Below are 27,895 nucleotides of genomic sequence, written 5' to 3'. Positions count from 1 at the left end.
GATTTCTCTTTTAGCTGCCTTCACTGTATGTTTTCCATTATAATTTCCAAAAGACAAAAACAAGGACGTTATTTCTCTGAGCTTTCATATTTGTAAGGACAGTGTGATATGCATGTGTGTGGTTTTCATGCATAAGTGATAACGGGCTGGTGTATAAAATTCTTGACTCACTGTTGATTCCCCTCAAAAAACACGCAGATAACTGTTCTAGTGTTCGACAATTCAGTGTTACAGTGAAGGCCAAGGCAAGCTTAAATTTGCTTCCTTTTAGGTAACCAATGTTCCTGCCCCGATGCTTATAGTGTTTTTCCCTTTAATCTTGTGATCTTAATATGTTTATTTCTTATTATATTTGATAAAAACTTTTTGTCATATAAAAAAATATATAGGGCTTTTTAAAGGTTTGTTTTAATAAATTTCTTTATTTTTATTGTGCTTTTTTTTTTTAGGTGAAGGTTTACAGAGCGAATTAGTTTCCCATTAAACAGTTTGTACATAATGTGTCCCTTGACATTGGTTGCATTCCCCACAATGTGTCAGGACTCTCCCCGTTTCCGCCCTGGGCTTCCCAGTTCCTTTTGCCCCAATTTTCTACCCCTTCCTGCCTTCTCATCTTTGCTTCTGGGCAGATGTTGTCCTTTTGATCTTGTATAATTGATTGCTCTAAGGAGCACATTCCTCTCGGGTGTTATGGTTTATTTTATGGACCTGTATGTTCTTTGACTGAAAAGTAGTCTCTGGGAATGGCTTCAGCTCCAGGTCAGAAAGGTGTCTTAGGGCCAGTCTCAGGGGTTCCTCCAGTCTCTGTTAGACCAGTAAATCTGGTCTTTTTTGTGAATTTGATTTTTTGTTCTACATTTTTCTCCCGCTCTGTCTGGGACCCTCTGTTGTGGTCCCAGTCAGAGCGGTGGTAGTAGTAGCCAAGCACCATCTAGTTCTTCTGATCTCGGGGTCGTGTAGCCTGTGGTTCATATGGTCCATTAGTCCTTTGGACTAATTGCTCCCTTGAGACTTTGGTTTTCTTCACTCTCTTTTGCTCTGGTTGGGAAGAGACCAATAATTGTATCTTAGATGACCGCTTGCAAGCTTTTAAGATCCCAGAGGCTACTCACCAAAGTAGGATGCAGAACATTGTCTTTATGAATTGTGTTGTGACAATTGACATAGATGTCCCGAGTCTATGGTCCTTGGGCTTCAAGCCTAGGAACTTTGTCCTGTGAGGTGTTTGGTTAAGTCTAAGAAGTTTCTGTGACTGTGGTCTTTGTGCGCTACTGTCTATATTAACATACACGCAGCACCTACAGTTACCTACGTAGAAATATTCACAACCAAGCCTGTCTCTGCAGGTGGATGTTCCCCCTTACACCCTCTCACACCTCTATAGCATACGTATCTGCCTAGGTATCCATTTGTAAATTATTGTTTGTTAATATTATTGTTGCAGGATTGTCTTTGTTATAGTAATTGCCATAGTTGCCCTTTTGTTCTTGTGTTCCTTTCAGTGTCTTCCTTTGCCTTTGTCTTGTTGTGCTGACTTCCCCCATATTGTGTATTGCTTTCCCTTTACCAATATTGGCATGTGTCTTCTATCTAGTTGGTAATTTTTCCTCCTTCCCCCTTCCATCCCTGGTAACCATCAAAAGAATTTTTTCCCCCCATGTGTAAAACTTCTCTTTTTTTAATAATAGCAGTCTTATACATTATTTGTCCTTTTGTGATTATTTCACTCAGCATAATGTCCTCTAAACTCATCCATATTGTGAGGTGTTTTGGAACCCAAGGTCTAAGGAAGAAGTAAAACTATTCCTATTCATAGATGATATGATACAATACATAGTGTACCCCAAAGACACCACATGAAAACTACTGGAACTAATAGATTCGGAAGAGTAGCAGAATACAAGATAAACATACAAAAATCAGTTGTTATCTGTCATGGATTGAATTATGTCCCCCCAAAAATGTGTGCATCAACTTGGCTGGGCCATGATTCCCAGTATTATCTGGTTGTTCTCCATTTTGCGGTTGTAATTTTATGTTAAAGGGGGTTAGGGTGGGATTGTAACACCCTTACTAAAGTCACATCCCTTTTTCAGTGTAAAGGGAGTTTCCCTGGGGTGTGGACTGCACCATCTTTTACAAGAGATAAAAGGAAAGGAAAGCAAGCAGAGAGTGGGGGACTTCATAGCACCAAGAAAGCAGTGTCGGGAGCACAGTGCATCCTTTGGACCTGGGGTCCCTGTGTGGAGAAGCTCCTGGTCCGCGGGAAGATCGATGAGAAGGCTAACAGAGAGAGAAGGCCTTCCCCTGGAGCTGATGCTCTGAATTTGGACTTTTAACCTACTTTACTGTGAGGAAATAAATTTCTCTTTGTTAAAGCCATCCATTTGTGGTGTTTCTGTTACAGCAGCACTAGATAACTAAGACAGTATCCTATACACCAATAAAGAGAACTATGGAAAGGAAATTAGGAAAACAATACCATTCATAATAGCCCCTAAAAAAATTAAGTGCTTAAGAATAAATCTAACCAGGGATGGCAGTTTTACTTCTTCTTCGGAAACCCCGGTGGTGTAGTGGTTAAGAGCTACAGCTGCTAACCAAAAGGTTGGCAGTTCGAATCCACCAGGTGCTCCTTGGAAACCCTATGTCCTGTAGGGTTGCTATGAGTTGGAATCAACTCCACTGCAATGGGTTTGGTTTTTTTTTACTTTACCAACTTAGATGACCATTACTTGTTTTTCTTGCATTATTACTCTAGCTAGAACTTCAAACACAATGTTAAATAGGCGTGGTGATACTAGACATTCTTGTCTTGTTCCCATTCTGAGGGGGAATATTTTCAGCCTCTCTCCATTGAGAATGATGTTGGCTGTTGGTTAAGTGCTACGGCTGCTAACCAAAGGGTCGGCAGTTCGAATCCGCCAGACGCTCCGTGGAAACTCTATGGGGCAGTTCTACTCTGTCGTATAGGGTCACCATGAGTTGGAATTGACTTGATGGCACTGGGTTTGGTGTTTTTTTTTTTTTTTTTTTGGTTGGTTTTGTATAGACGCTCTTTATTATGTTGAGGAATTTCCCTTCTGTTCCTGTTTTATTGAGAGTTTTTTCAGGAACGGGTATTGGAATTTATTGAATGCCTTTTCTGTGTCAATAGAGATGATCATGTGATTCCTCTCTTTTATTTTTGTGGTGGATTACATTGATTGATTTTCTAATAGTGAACCATCCTTGCGTACTTGGTAGGAATCCCACTTGGTCGTGGTGTGTGTGTGTGTGTGTTTTAACATATATAATGCTGAATTCTTTTTTTATTGTACTTTTTTCTTTTTTTTTAATACTACTTTAGATGAAGGTTTACAGAGCAAATTAGTTTCTCATTAAACAATTAATACACATATTGTTTTGTGACATTGGTTGCCAACCCCACACCATGTCAACACTCTCCATTTTTCGACCTTGGGTTCCCCATTACCAGCTTTCCTGTCCCCTCTCACCTCCTTGCCCCTGCCCCTGGGCTGATGTGCCCATTTAGTCTCGTTTTATGGGCCTGCCTAATCTTTGGCTGAAGGGCGAACCTCAGGAGTGACTTCATTACTGAGCTAAAAGGGTGTCTGGAGGCCATACTCTCAGGATTTCTCCAGTCTGTCAGGTTAGTAAGTCTGGTCTTTTTTTGTGAGTTAGAGTTTTGTTCTACCTTCTTCTCAGCTCTGTCTGGGACCCTATATTGTGATCCTTGTCAGAACAGTGGTAGCTGGGCACCATCTAGTTGTGCTGGACTCAGTCTGGTGGAAGTTGTGGTCCATTAGTCCTTTGGACTAATCTTTCCCTTGTGTCTTTGGCTTTCTTCATTCTCTCTTGCTCCAGACAGGGTGCAACCAGTAGCGTATCTTAAATGACCACTCACAAGCGTTTAAGACCCCAGATGCTACTCACCAAAGTAACGTGGAGAACATTTTCTTTAAAAACTATGTTATGACAGAAAGGGCCACATGAACCAGAGACTTACATCATCCTGAGACCAGAAGAACTAGATGGTGCCCGGCCACGACCGATGACTGCCCTGACAGGGAGCACAACAGAGAACCCCTCAGGGAGCAGGAGATCAGTGGGATGCAGACCTCAAATTCTCATAAAAAGACCAGACTTAATGGTCTGACTGAGACTAGAGGAATCCCGGCGGTCATGGTCCCCAAACCTTCTGTTGGCCCAGGACAGGAACCATTCCCAAAGACAACTCATCAGACATGGAAGGGACTGGACAATGGGTAGGAGAGAGAAGCTGATGAAGAGTGAGCTACTTGTATCAGGTGGACACTTGAGACTGTGTTGGCATCTCCTGTCTGGAGGGGAGATGGAGGGTAGAGAGAGTTAGAAACTGGCAAAATTGTCATGAAAGGACAGCCTGGAAGGAGGGAGCAGGCTGACTCATTAGGGGCAGAGTAAGTGGGAGTATGGAGTAAGGTGCATATAAGCTTACATGTGACAGACTGACTTGATTTGTAAACTTTCACTTAAAGCACAATAAAAATTATTAAAAAAAAAAAAAAAAACTATGTTATGTCAATTGAGCTATATATTCCCCGAGACCATGGTCCCCACAGCCCACAGGTCAGGGAGTTTGGATGTGTCTATAGAGCTTCCATGACCTTGTCTTAGACAACTTGTGCTGGCTTACCCAGCATTGTGTACTGTCTTACCCTTCACCAAAGTTACCCCTTATCTATTGTCTATTTAGTTTTTCCATCTCCACCCCTCCCCTTTCTTGTAACCATCAAAGATTGTCTTTTTGTGTGTAAATCTTTTCATGAGTTTTTATAGTAGTGATCTCATACAATATTTGTCTTTTTGTGATTGCCTGGTTTTACTCAGCATAATGCCCAGCAGATTCATCCATGTTGTGAGATGCTTTACAGACTCATCATTGATCTTTATTGTTGCATAGCATTCCACTGTGTGTATGCACTATAGTTTATCCATTCATCTGCTGATGGGCACCTAGGCGTTTCCATCTTTTTGCTATTGTGAACAATGCTGCAATGAACATGGGAGTACATATGTCTATTCAAGCGACAGCTCTTATTTCTCTAGGATATATTCCTAGGTGTGGGATTGCTGGATTATATGGTATTTCCATTTCTAGCTTTTTAAAGAAGCACCATATCGTTTTCCAAAATGGTTGTACCATTTTGCATTCCCACCGGCAGTGCATAAGATTTCCTGTCTCCCTGCAGCCTCTCCAACATGTTATTTATTTATTTATTTTGATTCATGACAGGAATGTTGGGTGAGATGGTATCTCATTGTGTTCTCTAATGGCTAGGGATCCTGAGAATTCCCTTATGTGTCTGTTAACCGCCTGAATGTCTTTTTTGGTGAAATGTCTCTTTGTATCTTTTGCCCATTTCTTAATTGAACTATTTGTCTTTTTGTTGTAGAGGTGTTGGATTTTCCTGTAGATTTTAGAGATTAGAACTTAGTTGGATTTGTCATAGCCAAAAATATTTTCCAACCTGTAGGTTCTCTTTTGACTTTTCTGGCGAAGTCTTCTGATGAGCATAAGAGCTTAATTTTTAGAAGATTCCAGTTGTCTAGCTTATCTTTGGTCTTTCTGTATTGTTAGTTATGGTTTGCATCCTGTTAATGCCGTGTATTAGGGCCCCTAGTGTTGACCCTATTTTTTCTTTTATGATCTTTATAATTTTATATTTAGGTCTTTCATACATTTTTAATTAGTTTTTGTGTATGGTGTGAGGTATGGGTCCTGTTTCTTTTTTTTTTTTTTTTTGCAGTGGACATCCAGTTCTGTCAGCACCATTTGTTAGAAAGACTGTCTTTTCCCCATTTGATGCACTTTGGGCCTTTATCTAAGATCAGGTGGCTCTAGCTGGATGGATTTACATCTGGGTTCTCAATTCTATTCCATTGGTCAATGTATCTGGACCAGGCTGTTTGGACTACCATAGATGAATAGTAGGTTCTGAGGTCAGGTAGTGGGAGTCCTCCTACTTTATTTTTCTTCTTCAATAGTGATTTACTTATCCAGGGCCTCTTCCCTTTCCATATACAGTTAATGATTAGTTTTTCCAACTTTTCAAAGAATTGCTGCTGTTATTTGCATTGGGGTTGCATTGTATTTGTGGATTGCCTGGGGTAGAATTGACATTTTCACAATGTTGTATCTTCCTATCCATGAGCTTGTTATGATTTTCCATTTATGTAAGTCTCTTGTTTTCTTGCAGTAGTGTTTTGTAGTTTTCTTTGTATAGCTCTTTTAAGTCCCTGTTTAGATTTTTCTTTTTTTCAAAAAAATTTTAGGGGCTATTATAAATGGTATTGTTTTCCTGATTTCCCTTTCACAGTTTTCTTTATTGGTGCATAGGATATCAACTGATTTTTGTATGTTTATCGTGTATCCTGCTACTGTGCTGAATCTGTTAGTTCTAGTAGTTTTTTCATGGAGTCTTTTGGGTTTTCCATGTTTAGTATCATATCATCTGCAAATAGAGACAGTTTTGCTGCTTCCTTACCAATTTGGATGCCAATTTGTTTTTCTATTTTCTACTTCATTTATTTCTGCTCTGCTCTATGTTCTCTTCCTCTAGTGGCTGTGGGTTTCTTTTGCTATTCTCTATTTGTTTGAGTTATACAATTAACGTTTTGATTTTGTCCCTTTCTTCTTTTTTGATGTGTGCATCTACTGTTATAAATTGACTTCTGAGCATTGCCGTTGCTGTGTCCCAAAGGTTTTTGCATGATGTATTTTCATTCTTGTTTGATTCTACAGATTTTTTTTTCATCTTTGATTTCTTCTATTACCCAGCGGTTTTTAAGCAAGGCGTTATTCAGTTTCCATGAATTTGATTTTTTTTCCTTGCTCTTCCTGTTACTAATTTCTACTTTCATGGTGTTGTGATCAGAGAAGACACTTTGTATTATCTCAGTGTTTTGGATTTTGTGGAGAGTTGCTTTGTGGCCTAAGATGTGGTCTACTCTGGAGAATGTTCCATGTGCACTGGAAAAGAATGTGTACTTTGCTACTGTTGGGTGGTGTGTTCTGTATATGTCTATATCAAGCCAGTTGATTTTGGATTTTAGATCTTTTGTATCTTTGTTGAGTTTCTTTCTAGATGTTCTTTTACCAAAAGTGGTGTGTTGAAGTCTCCTACTATTATTGTGGAACTGTCAGTTTCTCTTTTCGGTGCTGTTAAGAGTTTATTTTGGAGCCCTGTCATTGGGTGTGTAGATATTTATTATGGTTATGTCTTCATAATGGGTTGTCCCTTTAATCATTATATAATCCCCTTCTTTGTCTTTTATGGTGGATTTTGTTTTAAAGTCTGTTTTGTCTGAGATTAGTACTGGCACTCCTGCTCTTTTTTTTTTTTGGTAGCTGTTTGCTTGATATATTTTTCCATCCTTTGATTTTTAATATATTTATGTCTGTTTCTAAGGTGCCTCTTGTAGACAGCATATTGATGGGTCCCGTTTTTTTTTTAATCCATTCTGTCACTCTCTGTCTCTTGATGGGTGCATTTAGGCCATTTATGTTTAGTGTGATGCTTTTTCTTTGTTCTTGCTGTCCTGTGCTCAATTTTCTTTGTGGATTTTATTCATTTCTTTTGTTTTTGTAGATTTTGTGTTTACTGAGACTTTGTTTTTCTTCTTCATTTTGATGAGTAGGTTTGTAAAACTTCTTTGTGGTTATCTTGAAACTTACTCCTATCTTCCTAAGTTTGAACTAGTCTTTTATAATTTGGTAGCACCTTGACTTCCTCTCCATTGGCAAGTTCTATACCTGTACTATTTATTCCTTCTTTTATTGTTCTAACATTCTTGTCATTTACAGATTGGCCTGTCTTGTTCCCTGTTGTAAATCTTTGAGTTTTGTTTTATCCTTGAGAGTTTGCTACCTAGGTTGGTGTCATGGATTGAATTATGTCCCCTCCAAAATGTGCGTATCACTTGGTTAGGCCATAATTCCCAGTATTGTCTGGTTGTCCTCCATTTTGTGGTTGTAATTTTATGTTGAGAGGATGAGGGTGGGATTGTACCACCACCCTCACTCAGGTCACCTCCCTGACCCAATGTAAAGGGAGTTTCCCTGGGGTGTGGCCTGTACCATCTTTTATCTCTCAAGACATAAAAGGAAAGGGAAGCAAGCAGAGAGTCGGGGACCTCACACCACCAAGAAAGCAGCACTGAGAGCAGAGCACATCCTTTGGACATGGGGTCCCTGTGCCTGAGAAGCTCCTTGATCTTGGGAAGACTGATGACAAGGACCTTCCTCCAAGACCGACGGAGAAAGGATGCCTTCCCCTGGAGCTGACACCCTGGTTTGGTTTTTACATATTCCCTTAATTTCTGTTTATCTGGAAGTGTCCTAATTTCACCATCATGCTAGACAGAAAGTTTTGCAGGATATATTATTCTTGGTTGGCATTTTTTTTCAAGGCTTTATATATGTCATTCCGTTGCCTTCTTGCCTGCATAGTTTCTTCTGAGTAATCAGAGCTTGGTCTTGTTTCTCCTCTGTATGTGACTTTTCATTTTCCTCGAGCTGCTCTCAGGATTCTTTGTCTTTTGCTTTAGTAAGTGTGATTATCATATATCTTGATGATTTTCTTTTGGAGTCTATCCTATATGGGGTTCACTGAGCTTCTTGGATGGTCAGCTTTTCATCTTTCATGATATTAGGGGAGTTTTCTGTTAGCAAATCTTCAGTGATTCTATGTTTTCCACTTCTCCCTGTTCTAGAACTCTGATCACAGCAAATTTTTGCTCTTGATTGTTTCCCATATAGTACTTAGGTTTTCTTCAAGTTTCTTCACTCTTTTCTCTGATTTTTCCTCAAAATGGTATCCATGATTTGTCTTCAATTTTGTTGATCCTGTCTTCCATTGTTTCAGATTTGCTCCTAAAACCTTCTACTGTGTTGTCCCTTTCTTAAATTTATTCTTTATCTTTTTGATTTCTAATTGTTGTTGTATGATTTCCAATTGTTTATCTTGACATTTTGTTCTTGTATTATTTTCTTAATCTTTGTTTTGTCTGTGTTTTCCCTGATTTTGTCTGTTTTTTCCAGATTTTGTCTGTTTTCCTTTATCTCTTTCCTAATCTCTTTGAGATCCCTGAATGTTAGACTTCTGAATTCCATATCATGTAGTTCCAGTGCATTTTCTTCTACCGGAAGGTCATCTGGTGTTTTATTTTGGTCACTTACTGGAGCTGTCCTGTCTTCTTTCTTTTTGTTTTGATAGTTTGCACTGTCTTCAAGACATTCAGAATTTATTGTTTGTAGGTTTGTTTCATTCTGCTTTTTTTTTTTATTTGGTTATATCTGGGCAAGAAGGCAGATGTTTTGTTGCTTCCTTTTCTGTGGGCACAATAGTTATCACCACCTTGTCCAGGCGGGCAAGGCCAGTTGCTCAGCTATGATGCAGCAGGGCATGTCCAGGGGGGCAGGGTGGGGATGGGTCATTTGTCTGTGGCACGAACTGGGGCTGATGTGGTAGGTCTGGGGTTAGCACAGTAGGCAGGCCTGGGTGTCTGGCAGACCATGCCTGCCCTGAAGGGGAGCATGGAGCTGGGGCCAGGGGCACCAGCCAGGGTCCTGGGGTCTGCACCGTTCCTGCTCCCATCGTGACGCTCTACAGAGCTGGATCAGGGGGTGGTGCAGAGGGCTGTGCAGGGGTCTTGAGGTCTGGGGCGACACTGTTCAGAGGCATAGTGCTTAGTGGGGTGGGGCCAGTGGGCAGGACAGAGCAGGGTCCAGGTGTCCGGAGTTCTGTACTGGTGCTGCTCAGGGGTGCGGTGCTCAGTGGGCAGTGCAGAGAGGCAGTAGGGAAGGGAGAGGATGTAATGTGCTGAGCTAGGTTGGAGAAAGAAAGGAAAGAACTGAGAAACAAAACAATTAAAAAGGGGTGGCCCAACAGGACCCAGTGGGTGGGGGAAGGACAGACCCAGGGGGGCCATGTTCTGGCAGCTCTCTTACTGAGCAGTGCAGCATAGCCTTTCAAGAAGGGGTGGGGGCAGCCCACAGGGCTAGATGGGTGAGAGAAAGGAAAGAAAGAGAGAGAAGAAATAAGTAAAAAAAATTAAAAATGTATATATAGCACTGATGGAACCAGCTTTTGGGGGCAGAGTGGAATCAGGGTGATGGCGAGCTGGTGTCTCTCTTGCCAGGTGGTATGGCAAATCCCTCAGGAAGGGGCAGAGGCAGTCCAGGGGGCTAGGTGGGACTGAGAAAGAAAAAGAGAAAAAAAATTTGACAGTGAGGTAGCCAGCTGGTGGGGGCAGGGCAGTCCCGGAGCAGCAGTGAGCCAGTCTCTCTCTGGCCAAGCGACCGTGGCCTGTTGGGGAAGTGGCTGAAGCAGCATACAAGGCAGAAGGTTGAGGGGTGGGAAAGTATATACCTTTGGTTACCCGGCACTCTGTCTCCTGTTGGGAGCTCTGTGAAGTTGCCTTCCTGTACTCCCTGTCCAGGTTGTTGCTGTGCTCCAAGATGGCAAAGCTGTGTCACATTCCACTTCATAGCTCTCCTCGTTTTCTGTCCTCTGTCAGTTTCTTCTTCCATTTGGCGTGTGATCGAGTTCTTTATTCCTTCATTTGATGCTTAGGGTTCCAGGACTGACATATCTGTTTTACTAAGTTTTTTGGTCTTGGCTACAGAGGGATGGCATGGTGCTTCTGTCTATAGTGCCATGTTGACTGCCTCACTGCCTTTTATCTTCCAGGCAAAGCAGTATTTTAGCATCAAGCATTTTGTCTGCAATAGAGGTTTGTTCAAAGGCCTGACTAGGAGGCAAATGTGCCTGGGAATTCCTTTCATGGTCATTTATTTCACAGCAAGTGAATTGCATGTCTAAATGTAGCATGACTAGAGACCTTGGAGTAGAAAAGATAACCAAAGGATGAAGCCTCTGGGTGGGAAAGAGGGTGCCATTTTCTCTTTTGAGATGAAACTTATGTATTGGACCAGAATTTGCCACTAATCTGGAGGCAGACTTGTTTTATTTATTTGTTTATGCATGCATCCTACCTACCTCCTCAAGATTCTGCCTTTCGACAAGTCTGCCTCTTTCATTTGGAAGAAGTTAAAGCCCATGGGTGGTGTAAACTGACATGCGTTGACCTTCGACAACATTTAGCAGGGGTTACTTTTCTATCTGGTCACGTAGGTGCTGTTACACAGAGCCTTTAACCATCCAGGCATTAAGTCAGCATTCGGAATATAGTATGTTTATGAAATGCAAATATAAAGCAATCCATAGAGGAAACCTGTCTTCAGACAGTGTGTTTGTCTCTACAGCTTATCTTTACGCTTCACTGGATTCCCATTTTACCTTCAAATTCTTAAATATTGGGCCAAATTAAAAGGCTTAATAAATGCTAAATAATTGCTTTGAGCATCCAAATCCTACCTGATATTAACTGTATTAATTCATGTGTGAAGATATTTTATTATTTAAGAAGAAATAATTTACATGTGTAATTAAAAGAAGCTATATTTTGACTTCAAATGGGCTGTTTTTAACTCATTTCTAATAATGAGTGAGACTCGTAAAAATCAGTTCCCCCCCCGCCCCCCGCCAAATGCAGAAAGTAATGAGATCTAAGACCGAAATGTTTATGGTCTTTGAAAAATCTCTTTTTTATCTCAGATCTGCTCAATTTATCATCCTTTTAAGCTGAGCATCTTCTGTGTGTTAGACTTGAGCAAGGAATAAGCTAGATGTTTGCTCTGTGAATGCAGGGATCACAAATGCACATGGCCTGACAGTCCAGTGAGCAGAACTCTGATGGGGCATATGGGTGATATAGTCGCAATAATATAGTCTGAAGTCTGAGAATCACAGATGCAGATTTCAAAGTCATGTTGCTATTCTGCATTGTACACACTTGAATTTTAAGAGTCTCATGCATATAAAATTCAAGTAAGTTTTAAAAATCTTATGTTAGAACTCAGCCCATTTGTACAGAGTAGCTCATCTGTATACTGATAAATGGGCTTGTCCAAATATAGAGAAAATTTTTGTTTCTTTTAAAAAGCTTTAAAAAAGCAAGGTGAGCCTAATTTTGAGCTGAAAACATGGCAACAAAACATAGTTGTCTTGTAGGCTTAAAAAAGCTTTTTATAAAAGCTTACACTCTTTGATATACCATTTTAAATGGGAAAAATAATATAGCCTTGGTTATGGAAGGTACTATTAAAGAGAATAGGTTTATAACTTAAATATAAATATGTGTGTGCGTTCATGTTTGCTTTGATTTCATAAGTTAGATTTTTAAAAATAAGAATAATGCCATTTGTACTTTTAGGGGTGCTGCATTAATCAAAAGAAACTGTGAAGGCACTTTGACAAACAGGAAATTCCAAAAAATGGAACTTACTGTTACTATCAATAAGACTTTATCCTTGTGAAAGACCACTAAACGTGTATTACTAAACCGACCTGTTCATTCCTTTTGCCACTGGGGGTCACTATAAAGACGTTACTTGAGCAAGTCTAAAATGTCCTTGAGTTGCTTTTTGTGGATTTAAAACTTGAATGTAGAAAAAAAAACACAATTCATGAGAGGAACTAAAAACTGTATAAGAAATCAATAGAACATATTCTTTCCCTGAATTTAACTAAAAATAAGCATAATGAATCTTAGAATTCTCTTTATATTAATACATGGATTAGCACTGCGTTGCAATTCATGGTGGAAGTATTTAATTAAAATCTTTTAGTGTTACAGGACAATTGTTCTCGTCTTCCTTGTTTCAGAATTCAAAGGCATTTAAAACACAATTGCCTACACTATTTTTTTTTTTATTAAACCTTACTCCCAAAATTCTGATGTAATCATGAGCTTCTAACATCTCCATTAACATTTTTTAAAAAAGATGCTACAAAAACATAATCTACAAGCTGTCTCCGTAATATCTATCCAAACCAGATCCATAAGGTTATCCTGTGGGCAGTGCAAATAAAATATGACCATTAAAAAATAGAATAAAACATAAAACCTCTTCTCAACTTCTGTAAGACGTTCACTTTACCTGGAAGGCTTTCTGGTTTCCTTCCTCCCTCCCTCCCTCCTTTCCGCCCTTTCTTCCTTCTACTTTCCCTCTCTTCATCCTTCCCTTTTACTTCTCCTTCTTCCTCCCCCCTTCTTCTGTGGAACATCTCTCGAGTGCCTGCTGTGAACCTTGGGTAGAAGGAGAACTTCTCTCTCCACCGGGACCCAAGTAAAGAAGAAAGCGAATGTGCAGATGGAGGTTAGTTTTTAGGTATCTGGGGAGGCATGTGAAGAATTTACTGCCTGTTGACACAGATTCCTCTCAGTAAGTAGGAAGCTGGGTTATCTTCTGAGAAATAGTGTGGGGTAGGGAGAATACGAGAGAAGGGGGCTTGTAAGATATTTGAGGAGAAAGGTTTTGAACAACCACTGAGGGAAAGCGGGAAGGGGAAAGTGGGCAGCACTGGAGGATTCCACGGAGGCCCAGGTCCATCGTTAGATTTCCCAGAAACGCTCAGCAACTGAGGGACTGGGAGGGAACACTTGGATGGCTTTTGGGCCAGGATTGTGCAGGATGAGTTGGGTGGAAGACAAAGTAGGAAAAACAGTTAAGGGTATTGGCAAAATAATAATTGGAAAGATGGGCCATGAGATTCTTGGAAGAAGGGAAGAAAGTGAAGCCAAAAAGGGCCTGTGAACTTTTAAGATTGTTCAGGGCTGGGGATTCTGGATGAGACTGAGTCACAGGAAGACAGTAAAGGAGTTGGAAGGGTAGGAGTTTGTAATTAGTGGAATAGTAGAGTTTATGATTAAGGGCCAGGACAAATCCAGGTAATTAATGTCCAGCATGAAGTCATGGAAAGAAATTGAGCAGGTGAAAATCACTGAATGGATGAGGTCAGGAACTACATAGCCAGGGAGCTGGGTAAGTCATCCACACATACATTCATGATGTCCTGGATAATGGTGGAACTAAGGTAGTGAGGATTACCATGATGGTAAACCCAGCAGAGAGAGAGAGACAGAGGGCGTGTGCATGCGTGCGTGTGTGTGTGTGTGTGTGTGCGTAGACAATGGGCATCTGGGTATCTGGTAAGAGCACTGAGGAGTAAGAAAACTTCTCCCACCTCCATCCTCTTTCCCTCCATCCCTGGGCTCTATGGGACCTAGGAGAATATGTAGTCTTCCCCTGAAAGGCAAAAAAGGGGAAATTTGGTTTAAAGGAAGGAAAGGAGGGGAGAGCTGTTGTTCAGACAAGAGCTTGAGCATGTTGGAGTACTTTGGTGACAATAAAGATGGTTCCCTATGGCACCCTTTTAAGGCCCAGCAGAAAAGCAGCAAGGGGAGGAAGCAGGTTATATGTTCAGGTGACAGTACAAGTGGCGGAGCTGGCGAGGCAGGGGTGCCCACTAGGTGGGTGAGCCCATGACATGGGTGAGGGTGTGCCACCCAATCTGCAGGCCCCAGATGTGGGTGGGTGGAAGAGGGGACACCACCAGTCCACAAGCCCCTGGCACAGGTGGCTAGGCAGAGAAGTGGGTGCCGCTGGTCAGCAGGACCCTGATTCAGGGTGCAGGGCGGTGGTCGGTGCCACCAGACTGTGATCGTGCAGGGGTGACAGATGAGGGGGTGGGGGGGCACCGCAGGTCTATGGGCCTCCACATGCGGGGTGGCTGGGATGGGCTCTGGGTGAGGTAAGTGCCCTTAACTTTCAGAGGGCGGGAAGCACTCCTGCCTGACTCCGGACATGGGTGCAGAGCTGTTTCTGTTTGGCTGGAAAAGGTGACGGGGGTTTGGTCGGGACAGCTGTTTGCTTTGTCTCAATATGGCCGCACTGTGCAGGTTCACCTGGCACAGTGCTGGCCATTTGTGATTCTCCTGTCTGCTGTCTTTGTAGTCTCTCCATCCAGTTGGCACTTGCTCTGTCTGATCCTTCAGCCTTGTCTTTGATGCTCAGGGTTCCAAAGCTGGCCTCTATATCTAATTCACTTGTTTTCTCAGGTCTTTAATCTGAGGGACGTTATGTGGCATCAACTACACTCTCATCTTGGATCTCTTTTTTTATTTATTGCTTCTGCTTCACTTTTTTGGATTTATTTCCTGAGAATACTATATAATTTATTTTTTTGTCTCTAGATCTATCATCACCCTCTTCATCTACAGATCTGGTCTTTTTCCTCTTGTATTATGTGGCAGCTTCTTGAGTACCCCTTCCACGTCACCGGTATTCTGCAGCCAATTCTATTCTTTACTGCTTTGGTAAAGGGTTTCATAAATTATGGTGCAACTTGTTTCCTGGAAACTCACTTATTTTAACTTGCTCCCCCCTTTTAGCTGACCTGATTGTCTTCATAACTCATGTAATTATTCTTTTGTCTCACCCTTTTCTCTTTTTATGGCTTTTTGAATTATGGATGCCATGTCTTGCATCCTATTGCACATGTTGAGGTATTTGAAAAATCCATTTATTTCCTGTAGTACACAATTTTCAAAATTATGGCCTTCCTTTGTATCTTCTGAACAAGTGACTCATTCATTCAACCATTTTTTATTGAGTACTCTCTAACACTCACTGTTGCAGTGGGGGTTGGCATAGTGAGATAGTGATGGTTAAGGTTGTGTGTCAACCTGGCTGGGCCATGATTCTCGGTGGTTTGGTAGTTATGTAGTCTGGCAGTTATGTAATGATGTAATCACCTCCATGATGAGATCTGATATAATGTAATCACCTCCATGATGAGATCTGATATGAGCGGCCAATCAACTGAAAGCAGTCTCCTTGGGCCTGCATCCAATACATATGGTAAAACCTGGTACCTTTTGCTTGCTCTGGATTTTGTGCCTGGCTCCTCATCACCTGACCTCCTGTTCTTGGGACTTGAGCCAACTGTCTGCTGTCTTACCTGCCAATCTTGTGTTTGTCAGCTCCTGCAGCTATGTGAGTCAGGAGAAGCCTCCAGCCTGACGCCTAACCCACGGACTTGGGACTTTCCAGCCTCTACAACTGTGTGCGCCACTTCCTTGATATAAATCTCTCTCTCTCGCTTTGCTTCTCTAGAGAATCCAGCCTAAGGCAGCATGTATCAGAGAACAACAGACAAAAATACCTTTTCTCATAAAGCTTACATTTTGCGATTTGGGAGGAAGACAATAAATAACAATAATAATAAACATAATAATTAAGCAAATTAGAAATTACAGAATTATTAGGGTTAAATGTTTTGGAAAAATAGGGTAAGGGGTTGGACGGCATACTAGGAGAGACTTCATTGAGGTGAAATATGACCAAAGACAAGGGATGTGTGGGAACTGACCATGTAGCTATAGAAGGAAGAGCTTCTCAGGCAGGGGACACAGCAAGTGCAAAGGCCTGGGGCACAAGCATGCCTGGTTGACACCGTCAGTGTGTCCTGAAAGAGTCTAGTTTACACAAAGCTTGCTAGGAACAAAACAACTCCCTGTTAAACTTTCAGAACAATAACCACGAGAACACAACTGTCAACTACCAACCCCTGCACCAGAACCTCAAGCCCACAGGTCAGAAAAGGGCTCATGAACACAATGAAAACCACTCCCCTAGGTGGAGACTTGATAGGATAATGAGACATGCTAACATTACAATAAGTTTAGGACTGTATTGTGCTCATTGGCTTAGTATGTTAGAGAATGTGAACACCTGTACTTGTATGATTTAAGAACTTCCTCCTTCCTCAGAGATAAAGATGTGACCCGTGTAACCTAAGACAGGCAGAATCTAAGGGCTACATTCCTCTGCCTCAGCTTGTGTACAGGCTCGGAATAAATCCTCTCTGTTCCTAACCCTGGTGGTGTCTTTATTGATGAAAGTTGAACTGGTGAGAACCCAGAACTTGAGCTGGGTGCCGTGGTGTGTTTGGGGAACAGGAAGGGGCCAGTGTGGCTGCAGCACGGTCAGTGAGGGGGAGAATGCAGGCAAGGAGGTCAGAAAGGTAACTTGACTTCTAGTCTAAGGAAGGTGGGTAGCCATTGGAGAGTTTTCAGCAAAGGAATGACATGATAACAATTTGAAAGAATCATTTTCACCCTTCTGTTGACAACAGACTATGGTAGGAGGGACCACTTGGGTAAACTAACTGGGCACGGAATTAGACAAGAATTGCAGTATTCCAGGTGAGAGATGATGATAGCTAAGACTAGGTGGTTGCAGTGGGGACAATGAGAATTGGTCAGATTCTAGATATATTTTAAAGGTAGAACTATAAGGGGGAGGGGGAGAGCTTGCACTTGGGAAAGAAAGAGAGAAAATGGTCGCTACAGGGTCCCTGACTTGGTTAAATGTTAAGCCAACAAAGCTTCCAGCCCTAAGAAAGTTAACAAAAGGGAAGGCGGTGCCATGAGAAAAGGATATAAAGCTCTAAGAAAACGACTGTACCCAGGCTCTCAGACCCTTTCTCTCTGAGTAGCCCGCCTGACACTCCCTGATCAAGTGTACTTTCACTATTAACCCCCTGCTAACTAATAAACCTCTGCTTGCTTTGCACTATTTGTCTCAGTGTTCGAATTCTTTCCTACACCGAAGATAAGAACCGAGGCTATTCTCTGGTAACAGAACCAGGCGGCTTTTCTAATGAATTGGATGTGCACTGTGAAAGAAATTAAGGAATCAGTGATAACTCCGAGGTTTTAGGCCTAAGTAACTGAAAGGACTCAGTTGTCTTCAATGCGGATGGGAACAAACGCATGGGGAGTAGGTTTGGGAGAGGGAATTAGAGTTCTGTTTTGGACTTGTTAAATTTGAAATGAATGATGAAGATGTGAAACAGAATGCTGGCTATGAGTCTGAACTCAAGTTGTGTGGACGACATCAACTGGAGGTTTGTCAGCATACAGACAGCATTTCCAATTACAGGATTACCCACGGAGTTAGTGTACCAAGGGCTGTGGAGAGACAGTGGACTGAGAACCTGAGCCTGGAGCACTCCAGCGTTAAGAGTTGGTGAGAAGAGGAGAAGCAACCAGCAAGGCAAGAGGACACCAAGCCCGGGAAGGGTGTATCAAGGCGGAACGAGTAATCAACTGCATCAAATGTCCTGATGTGCAAAGATGAAGGCTGAGATTCCTCCCCTGGATACAGCAGTGCAGAGGTCACTGGTGACCTTGACAAGAGTAGGCTTGGTGGAGAATGACGGCAAAAGCTTGACTGAAATATTTCCAAAAAAATAGTCAAAAAAGAACTAGAGCAGCAAGTATGGACATCTTCAAGGACTACTGCTGTGAAGAGGAGCAAAGATATGGGGTCAAAGTGACAGGTGAAGTGGGGAAGAGAGAGTTTAAGACAGAAGAAACAGCAGCATGCTTGTTTGCTACTGGGAGCGATGGGGCATGTTTTTTCCCTTGCTGCTACAGTTACTCCTAAGACCCATGCTCTAACTTTTTAGACATCCTGTGACCCAAATACTCCCCAGCACGTTTTCTCCTTTTTCAAAATGGGAGACTGAGAGCGTGACAAAAGGGCATGATGAACCAATAAGTTTTTCTCCAGCCTCTGCCTGCCTCTTCCTTCACATACCTCTGTTAATGACTTTGTTTTGACCTAATGTTAATGACTTTGTTCTTTGTTTTAATCTGATGGCAAATAACTTTGTTTTGTTCTGTTCTGTGACTTAACAACCCCCCCCACCACAGGAAAACCAGAGGCCAGGTGCCTGATATGTTTATCTTTAGCCTGATAAAGAGATGTCCAGCATGTATCTCTTTAGTCTGATACAGTCTTTTGTCACTATCTTGTAATGAATAACTCCTCCAGACAGGCCATCTGCAGGCTACAAAGGCACGTGTAACGCTTGTAAGATTCTCTGTAAGCACTAATGTAAAATTGCTCTTGGGGGCTCCAAAGAGACAGCCAGTGCTGCTGCTTGGTCCCCGGTGATGTCGACATCTCCTTAATAAACTCTCACTCTTTCGGACTTGGAGTATGTTTCTTTGGCTCGACTCCTCCAGGGCACGAACTCTAATCGGGTAACACATCCTTAGATGATGAGATCTAGACCTACTTTTCGATAAAGGGGATGCGTGCATTCACTGCCCTTGGCCCCTCTCAATGAACACATTTGGCTACTAGCCCAAACCCTGTGTTATATCTGTAGCTGAAAAGCAGGCGGTTTACTGCTCCAGTGCAGTTTTTAGCATTCAGTAGGTATTTACTAAGTATGACTCTGCTGGATGTAGGTGGGATCTGACCTTCCCACCTGGTTCTCTCACAGACCGAATGGTCAAATTATATTAAATACCATCACTCATCCGCAGGGTACTTTCCATCTACATTCCACTTTACTTGTGGCGACTACATGTCCCAGGGTACAGCCTGCCCCAGTATCATCCCCCTCCCACACCTCCTCTGGGTATCTGACAGTCTAGTGTGTGGGTGGAAACCCCAGTGGTGTAGTGGTTAAGTGCTACAGCTGCTAACCCAAGGGTCGGCAGTTCAAATCCTCCAGGTACTCCTTGGAAACTCTATGGGGCAGTTCTACTCTGTCCTATAGGGCCACTATGAGTCGGAATCGACTCGATGGCACTGGGTTTGGTTTTGGTTCGGTTTAGTGTGTGGGTAGAGGGGCTGGAGAGAATGTGTACTCTAGCTGCCTCTAAAGGCAGCACCCCAGCAGCTGAGGAATCGGTGCCAGGCTTTCTGATTGTGACATATGAGTCTGAGTCCTTGAGCCAAGATATTGCCTTCCTCTTTCAAGTGGGAGGCACTGAGGTAAAGCATGAGTATTTTCCACCAATTGTCTTCTCAGCATTGAGACTCAGTGATTTCACACTTAGGAATTCCTCCTGTCAACAGTCTGTCAACAGGTTATATATGAGGTATAGTTTTTGGTAAACTAATTTCTTTTTTTCTTCTATGTACTTTATTGGGAAACAGGAATGATTAAATTAGGGCTTATTAGGCACATTTATTTTAAATAAGCTATGCTGTGAAGTTAAGGCAGCAGGTAACACATGCTGAATAAGCCAAAGTGCTTAAGCTTAAACTGTTTTCTATGAAACAGTTTAGTTTACTATTCACTGTGGGGGGGGGGGGCTACAAATAAATATCTGAGAGGAAAACAAAGCACTGAACTTCGAAACACTGGCAAAAATAGTTATGAAGAACTGAGAAGCTAGAGAAGAGGGCACAAGGCATTTACATTAGTTCATCTTCCATCAAACATCTTCTAACATCAAAGGCACTTATCGAAATGGTTAAATACAGGAGTGTGGTATGTGAAACAATGCATATGCCCAAGGCAAAAAAGCAAAGTGCTTGTATTTTCTTAGTCTGACTTCTGACATTTTACTGATCAAAATCTCTGATTTACGCAATTTACTTTGTAGTCTTAAAATAGTTAATAATTTTATTCCAAGAGCTCTTCAATTGTAAAGAACCTAATAAGCCCATTACCACTGAGTCAACTCTGGCTCATAGCAACCTTACAGGACAGAGCAGAACTGCCCCATACGGTCTCCTAGGCTGTAATCTTCACGGAAACAGACTGTCACATCTTTCTCCTGCAGAGCAGCTGGTGGGCTCAAACCGCCAACCTTTCAGTTAGCATCCGAGTGCTTTAGCCACTGCTCCACCAGGACTCCTCAAAGAACCTAACGGAATACTCTGAAACCAGAATTCTATATTCAATGATTATACAATAGCACTAGTAACTCTTAGTAAAGGCTAAAGGCCCCATTATTACGTCAATCACACCACCTCCGAAGTGAGCACCGTGCAGGACGACTCGCACACGCTAGCATACTGCCACCTTTGGGACTTCCTACGCACATCCATTGTTGAAACATTCATTCAACACACCTTTATCCAGCGCCTGCCAGGTGTACAGCTTTGTGCTGGGGAGACACAAAAATATGGTGTTTTCACAAGTTCGTGTTCGCATTTATTCCCTTTAGTTGGGTCTGTCATACTTTCCTTCTAATTCCTATTCATTTGCTCCAAGCAGCTTCTCGGCATACAGCAGGAACCAGAAGAGTCTGCAGTCCCCTGTCCCTTACTTTACTTAGTTTCCCCCCAAAAAAGTGAGACCAGTGTCAAACTTACAAAGAAGGCCCAAGCCCTACACCAGTCGAAGGAATGGTGCCCCTCGCCTACAACGTGGAAAAGGCAATGAAGGACAGACTGAGGAGCTGGGTACCTTCCATTCCTTACGACCCAGCGTGACTTTGTGGCGACTTCCTGCACAAACACGAGTACTACACTGCATTCTGAAACAAACGGACAAGTGCTTTTGACTGATTCATGCTCTTACTCCTCACTCACAGAAAAAAAACACTGACTCCAGTCATAGCTCCATATGAAAACAGATCTGACTAACGGAACAGTGAGTTATCCAAAACAGTGAGTTATCCAGAACAGTGAGTTATCCAGGACAGTGAGTTATCCAGGACAGTGAGTTATACAGGACAGTGAGTTCTCCTTGACTTAGTAATTCTGACTCAGTGCAACCACGGACATCTAATGGCATTCAGTCTCAACGTGAACACCAGTTTCTTGCGTATTTCCTAGTCACACCGCACACAAAGACGCAGACGCAGAGTCAGCGTGGGCAACAATGCTGAGGAGGCATCACGCATGCTTAAGGGCGTACTGACAATGAGGGATTTCAATTTCTCTTTATTCTTGCCTCTTCAGTCTGTACAGGTATCATTTCCAGGGTATCCACATGCACGCAGAGCTGAAAGATGCCAATTTCTGCTATCAAAAATGCTGAAGTTTTTCTAATGCAGAATAGCTGCACAGAAAGACTATATAGGACAGCTAACATGAATATTTCTGTATCTGATGTGTGCTCAATGTTCTTCCTTCTTTTTAGGTAATGCTCCACTTTCAATACTGAACTTTCCTTTCATCCAGAAATCTCTGAGTTTATACATTCTGAGGACGATTTCCAGTGAGCCTTGCTAGGATAAAAGAACCAAAAGACCGCAGGTTATAGTTATATAGTTAGAGTCAGAAGGGGGTCAACCGATCAGCATTATCATCGTAAAATCGCTGCAGGGTAACAGGCTTCTGTAATTAAACACAAACCACAAGTGTGTGTTCAGGCATTATGAAAACAGAATGACCTGATTTCACCGGTATCAACTAGTATTTGAAAAGCTACAATTTTTTGCTGATCTTCACTGTTGTTAAATAATGACAGTTTTGATGGTGGTAAAACTTCACTTCTCAAGCGCAGGATGATCTGAGCTGAACGAGAAAACCAATGATTAAGGGAGGGAAGGAAGGTGGGCCTGGCATCAGTTTGAAAGACATCTTTTTTTCTTCTGTTTTTGATGTTAAGACGACTCGTGTCTCCTAGGTTACCACTGTAACTGTCTCAGGACTACTCAAGACCAGGAAGATGAAGTGATAAACTGTGACTCAAACCAGCCCCATTACAAAGTTCTGACGGTTAACAGGTCAGCCGCCAGTAATCTCCGAAGCGTATTTAACTACAAAGAGAACAATGTCTATAATATTGTCATATAAAATTTATTTTCTATGATTAAAATTTGTAATTACTCCATTTTTTATACTTATTTATTTGAAAGTGGTATGCTTTATTAAAAGAAACACTAGAAACGTGGATTCTGATTGGTACTGTCTTTGAGAAACATTCTTCATCTTTACTTATGGATATCCTGGAGAAATCAGATTTCTACACTAACCGATGGGAAATTAACCACTTTTGATTCTAGTTCCAATCCCAAATAAAGCACACATGTAACACACATCAGGCCTGATTCTGCCCACTCAAAGATTTCCATTGCAGCTGAAACTATTAGCTACTGCAATTCTAGAACTGTTCTTTTCCTGGGTCTCCCATTTTCTCAAAGGGTTTATCAGAGCCCAGGTGCTGTTTACATTAGCTGATATCTACAAAGAATGGAGAGACCATACTCCAATAGTATGTAAGACCTCTCTCTTTTTTTAACGCTCTTAACAAATTATAAAATTTAACAGTTATATTTACATCTTCGTAACTTGCACGTATCTTGAATGTCTCTTAATCTGCTCTCTCCTTTCAAATTCCTCTCCATTCTAAATAGAACATTTTTGCCTCTTGGTAGTAATCCTGCAGAATTTAAAACGAACTAAAAAAACCATAAACGGATTCTATCTTTCATACATTTTGAATTAAAGTAACAAAAAAATAAAAGTAAAAACCTATACAGGATCTTTTTTTTCTATTTAAATACTCCTATTGTCTAGTATTCCTATTTCAAATTTAGGGAGTTCATAAAATGTAGAGAGTATATTCTCTCAGGATGTCCAGGTACACAGATTTCTGAAGAATATCCAATTTTATTACAAAGCTTCCTCCCCACACACATGATTAATGGACTACGTACTTTCACAATGACTTGAATAACACAAGGAGGTTGGCACATTTTAAAATTAACAACATAACATTATAAACACGGGTCAAACCCTGCACACAGATTACCCAGGCTCCTGATTACTCATTACTACTGGCTGATTTGACCCTTTACTGCACAACACGCATCGCCCGGAAAACGATCAAGGGAACGCAAAGGTTATCGGTTCAAAGCAGATGATTTTGCTACTTTTAGTACTTCTGGTTAAAGGGCTGGCTGGAGTTAAAGGGGGGAGCTATTAGTGAAAATGAAACTAGGGAATAAATGACCTGTGGATTTCATTTACTCATATTATCACTGGTCCCACCTTACTGGAGGCTAACTGAAAACAGACTGGACCATGATCTGCAGCTATATACTGGTCATTTTCAAACACTCCAATGATGTTCTCCGAATATTTCATTATCTCCAGTTTTACGGTGACAAGCTATGACTTTCCATTATTCATGTTTCCCATTTCCATAGTACAAATGCCAAAATATTATTATACATTCCCTTATAAGGTAAAAAATAGGTTTACTGGAATGTTTTTAGTTGTGCCTGAAGGCAGCAATGTTTACAACATTCAGTTTTCTTACACCCATAAACATGTAGAAATTGCTTGCGAAGCAACAGTAACGTGAGAAGAATGATCTCCTTGCAAACATTGACCAAACGGATATGCATCTCTCTCAGCACAATGTTCTGGTGCTCTGCAGAGGCTCCCTGACCTTGCCGGACTCCCACACTGAGGCAGTAGTTCAAGTCCTTAGGCCATTAAAATAACAGCATGAAATATCATCATCAGTATTTAACTATACACACAAATCGTGAACTGGCAAGTATCTAGTTTCAAATTAGACCCTTGGAATATGGCAAAATAGAGGCTGGTTATTTTTGCCTTAAACATAATTATTAAAAGCACATTTTGTTAGAAGGGAAGAAGATAACTGGACATTCTCAATGCTCCAATTTGAAGGGATACTTGCCTCTTCTCAGTTTCTTGAAAAAGAAGTTCTGAAGGTTACCTACATAGGTTTCATTTAACTGATGCAGCAACCTTTTATTACTATTATTGTCCCGGATCTTGTTTAATGAAGATCTCTGTCATCAAATCAAGCACGGTATTTCAAAACTATAAGAACTGCAAGAGAAAAAATGAAAAGAGGAACATATCAAAATCAGATTCACATGCTACATGAGAAGAAATATTCCTAAACATAGCTGTGACCACTTTTGGAAATGGCTAATGAGGACTCAATTTCTATCTCAGATATTAAGTAACTTAAATGGGAAAGAAGCAAAACTTTCCTAAAATCACCTAAACATCCAACAACGGGATTTTGATAGTATAAGCACAGCATGTAGCTGCTAAAATATTGTAAAAAGTATTTAACAACACAGAAAAAAAATTCACAATATATTTATTAGAAAGTATGTATATTATCTTATTTTCAAAAAGCATGCTCACATTCATGAGACTAGAGTATACACAACAGTTACATTAACTGTATGTCATTCCACATTTTCCAAACAGTCCACAATATGTATTTCTTTTCAGCAAAACTTTTTTCTGTTTAAAAAGAGAACAGTGAAATAGAGTTCTTCAAATGCTTAATTTTGAGATACTTTCCAAATCTACACAAAATCCCGGTAAACACAGGTAAATAGGTTTTGGAGAAAAGGAGATATTAAAAATCATCTGACCATAAAAAAAGAATATTAAGGAAAAAAGGAGCAGGAGCTATGCTCTAATGGCTAAAATCATGCTCAAATTCAAAAACACCAAAGAAATAAACAAAATAACCCTTCATCATCTGGAGAACTTATCTGGTCTTTCAAACAGAGTGTTATGAGATGAAGTTTGCCACGCCTGATAGTTAACAACAGACAGAAAATGTGGGTGGTCCTGAGTGTAACAGTACCCATTTTTGGCCTTGGACAAGTCACTCATTCCTACTTTTTTTTTGGGGGGGGGGCGGGGGCGGGGAGGTAGAGGAAAATTTCCACTGCGAATCTGAGAAAAGATATAAATTCACTCCTCATAAAAATGTACATCTGCACATTCTCAATTTAGAGCATTTCCAGGGATTCATAGGTTCCAGGTTATGAGCCCCTGCCTCAGGTCAGATGTCATTACTCTGTCCTGACATCAGTCATACTAAAACCCAATAACCAAACATCAGTCATACTAAGCCAACCAAAAATAAAGTTAAAAGGGAATTTAAATGAACTCTAAAACAAATGATGTCCCCAACAAGTAATACTCCAGTAAATACTTACTGATAATCACTACCAAAAGGATAACAGCAACCAAAGCCATGATGGCTTTTATCTACAAGACACACACAAAAAAAAAGGCATAAGAAAGATATTAACGTTGGACTTTTTAATCGTCAAAGCTTTCTGTTGTGCATTGTATCACATCACACTAAATCATCAATAAACAGTCACATTCCTGGGAAGGTTGTCAAAAAACTTTCTTTTTTAATTGTGTTTTAAGTGAAGGTTTACAAAACAAGTCAGTCTCTAATATAAAAATTGATATACACCTTGCTATACACTCCTAATTACTCTTCCCTTAATGAGACAGCACAGTCCTTCCCTCCACTCTTTTCATGTCCATTCGGCCAGCTTCTGAACCCCTCTGCCCTTTCATCTGCCCTCCAGATAGGAGATGCCAACACAGTCTCATGTGTCTACTTGATCCAAGAAGCTCATTCTTCACCAGTACCATTTTCTATCCCATTACCCACTCCAATCCCTGTCTGGAGAGTTGGCTTCGGGGATGGTTCCTGTCTTGGGCTAACAGAAGGTCTGGGGACCATGACCACCAGGATCTTTCTAGTCTCAGTCAGACCATTAAGTCTGGTCTTTTTATGAGAATTTGGGGTCTGCATCCCACTGCTCTCCTGCTCCGTCAGGGGTTCTCTGTTGTATTCCCTGTCAGGGCAATCATCAGTTGTAGCCGGGCACCATCTAGTTCTTCTGGTCTCAGGCTGATGTAGTCTCTGGTTTACATGGCCCTTTCTGTCTCTTGGTCTCATAATTACCTTGTGTCTTTGGTGTTCTTCATTCTCCTTTCCTCCAGGTGGGTTGAGACCAATGGATGCATCTTAAATGTACGCCTGCCAGCCGCGAGACGCCACTCTCCAAAGCAGTATGCAAAATGTTTTCTTAATAGATATTATTATGCCAATTGACTTAGCTGTCCCCTGAAACCATGGTCCCCAAACCCCTGCTCCTGCTACACTGGCCTTCAAAGCGTTCAGTTTATTCAGGAAACTTCATTGCTTTTGGTTTAGTCCAGCTGTGCTGACCTTCCCTGCATTCTGTGTTGTTTTTCCCTTAACCTAAAATAGTTCTTATCTAATTAGTGAAAACCCCTCTCCCTCTCTCCCCACTCTCATAGAAGAATATTTTCTTCCGCGGTTAAACTATTTCTCGAGTTCTTATCATAGTGGTCTTATACAATATTTGTCCTTTTGCAACTAATTTCACTCAGCATAATGTCTTCCAGATTCCTCCATGTTATGAAATGATTCATGGTGTCATCATTGTTCTTTATCAATGCGCAGTATTCCATTGTATGAATATACCATAATTTATTTATCCATTCATCTGCTGATGGGGACCTACATTGCTTCCATCTTTTTGGTATTATAAACGGTGCTGCAATGAACATTGGTGTGCATATATCTGTTCATGTAAAGGCTCTAATTTCTCTAGGATATATTACAAGGAGTGGGATTGCTGGGTTGTATGGTAGTTCTATTTCTAGCTTTTTAAAGAAGCGCCAAATTGATTTACAAAGTGGTTGTACCACTTCACATTCCCACCAGCAGTGTACAAGTGTTCCAGACCCTCCACAACCTCTCCAACATTTATTATTTTGTGTTTTTTGGATTAATGCCAGCCGTGATGGAGTGAGATGGAATCTCATCGTAGTTTTGATTTGTGTTTCTCTAACAGCTAATGATTGTGAGCATTTTCTCATGTATCTGTTAGCTACATGAATGTCATCTTTAGTGAAGTGCCTGTTCATATCTTTTGCCCATTTTTTAACTGGGTTATTCGTCTTTTTGTAGTTCTGTTTTTGTAGTATCATGTAGATTTTAGAGATCAGATGCTGATCAGAAATGTCATAGCTAAAAACTTTTCCCAGTCTGTAGGTAGTCTTTTTACTCTTTTGGTGAAGTCTTTGGATGAGCATAGGTGTTTGATTTTTAGGAGCTCCCAGTTATCTACTTTTTCTTCTGCATTGTTGGTAATGTTTTATATACTGTTTATGCCATGTATTAGGGACACTAACATCCCTATTTTTTCTCCCATGATCTTTACTGTATTACATTTTATATTTAGGTCTTTGATACACTGAGTTCGCTTTTGTGCACGGAGTGAGGTATGGGTCTTGTTTCATTTTTTTGCAGATGGATATCCAGTTATGCCAGCACCATTTGTTAAAAAGACCATCTTTCCCCCATTTAACTGACTTTGAGCCTTTGTCAAATATCAA

Source organism: Loxodonta africana, chromosome 3 (assembly GCF_030014295.1).
Source record: "Loxodonta africana isolate mLoxAfr1 chromosome 3, mLoxAfr1.hap2, whole genome shotgun sequence".
Taxonomy (NCBI): Eukaryota; Metazoa; Chordata; class Mammalia; order Proboscidea; family Elephantidae; genus Loxodonta; species Loxodonta africana.
This window is presented reverse-complemented; position numbering follows the sequence as displayed.